The sequence below is a fragment of the Helobdella robusta genome (genome assembly GCF_000326865.2).
Source record: "Helobdella robusta unplaced genomic scaffold HELROscaffold_43, whole genome shotgun sequence".
NCBI lineage: Eukaryota > Metazoa > Annelida > Clitellata > Rhynchobdellida > Glossiphoniidae > Helobdella > Helobdella robusta.
Window position 1 is genome coordinate 427,013 of NW_008705028.1, and position 2,190 is coordinate 429,202.

The window sequence follows — 2,190 nt, forward strand, 5'->3', positions numbered from 1 at the left end:
CACAATTTTTATCTTGCTGGGATCGGTTCGAACTCCATCTGAAGATACCACATGTCCCAAATAGTCAACTTCTTTAGAAAATAATCTGCACTTTTTAACGTTCAGCTTTAAATTTGCCACCCGAAGTCTTGTGAAGATCTCCCGTAAGTTTTCGACGTGTTGATCAAATGTTCTTCCTAGAACAATTATGTCGTCTAAATAGACAAGACAGGTTTTCCAGTTAAGACCTTGCAATACACATTCCATCAGTCGCTCGAATGTAGCTGGTGCATTGCACAATCCAAATGGCATGACGATGAATTGCCACAACCCCGATCCGATAGAAAACGCTGTCTTTTCGCGATCGTTCTTGTCGATTTCTACTTGCCAGTATCCGCTTTTCAAATCAAGCGTAGAGAACCAACTTGAGCCAGATAGGGTGTCCATGATGTCATCAATCCTCGGTAACGGATAGCTGTCATTTTTAGTCACATCATTTAACTTCCTATAATCAACGCAAAAACGGTTAGTGCCGTCCTTCTTCTTTACCAAAACAACTGGCGAAATCCAGGGACTTGATGACGATTCGATGACGCCTTGATTCTGCATTGTCGTTATCATTTCGTTTACTTTTGTTTGTTTTGCTAGAGGAAGACGTCGTGGTACTTGTCGGATCGGTTTCGAATCCTGAGTATCAATTCGGTGAGTTACCAGAGCTGTTTTACCTTGGTCATTGTCACCGGTTGAAAACACTTCTGCAAAATCGGCATCAACGCCTCGGCTTTTAAACGGTTTTCTTGATACAAATTGAGTTCATCCAGTAGATTTTTGGTAAGTTCTTTGAGTCTACCTTTGTCAGTTGGTAGAACCTGTTCCTGTTGCTCCATATCTAATGATTTCACCAAATTTATTGATTGGCAATTACCTATTTCCTCGCCTTTTTTAATTTTAATAGTGTGTTTAGCGGTATTCATTATTCTGACAGGAATAAGATCATTTTTGTTCGCTTCTACCAGGCATTTTCCAATGACCGCGTTCTGTACATTTGTTGTTGAGGTTGGCTCCATCAAATAGAACTGGTGGCCCCAAGGATCGCAATTCAACTTGCCCCATACGATGTTTTCAGATGATTGAGGTAGTTCTAAGTCACAATCGACTGTCACTCGAATGCATTTTTCGTCGCTATCCCCCATTATCACTTTTGTATTTCTCCATCTAAAAATGCGTTTTTCTAAGTCAATTTTGAACCCATATTCTGTCAGAAAGTCGACACCTATTATGCATTCGTCGATGATATCCGCGACTAATAATGAACCTTCGAATAACAAGTCGCTTAGCTGAACAGTACGGAGAATCTATCGCTATGACAACGTCAACAAACAAATCAAATATCGCTTTAAATAATTCACCGAATCGCTATTCACGAAATCACAAAATCACGAATTTCACTAATCACGAATCTTCTTGCGACGTGCGCTTATATAGGGTAGCATGGGGCAAAAAGCCACCTCTAACGTTTGGCGGTTGACCACACCCAACAACTCGAACATTTTTTAAAGTTTAATGTTGCCTTAGCTAGATTGGTATGTCCACTACCTAATTCTACAATTTAAATTATTCAAAAATACAGTTTCTGTGTTTTATGAGGAAAACTATAGAGGTCTATCAAAAGAGCTTCTTGCCCCATACCTGGGGCAAAAGGCCTAAATTAAGAAATTAACAAAACAAGCTGTGATTACAATGGTTATAGCTTTAATAGAAACAAAATGCATGAAAAAAAATGCTTTATTATTTTTAATGAAATGACAAAATAAAATTTATTAAAATTTTAATGTTTTGTTTGTAATTTTAATCATCACACTCAATACAAATAAAAATGTCATTATAATCCTCTTCTAGTCCTTGGCAACCATTATGATGCCAAATGCCACATTTTTGGCATTTGATCCACTGACGCCCAGTTACATCTTTACAAAAAATTTGTGTGCAAGTCCCACATGGAGTTGTATCTTTGGTTCGTTTCACCGTTTTACTTTTTATATCTAATAAATCTTTAGAACGCTTTATCTTTTTACAATTTTGATCATCTTTTTCTTGTAGCAATTTTTTGTTTGGTGAGGACGTTAGCAAGGTAGCTCTTTCAGATTTTCTTTTTCTACCTCGTGGCGTTGATGATTTTATTGGTCCAACATTGACTCCAAAAGGCTTTTT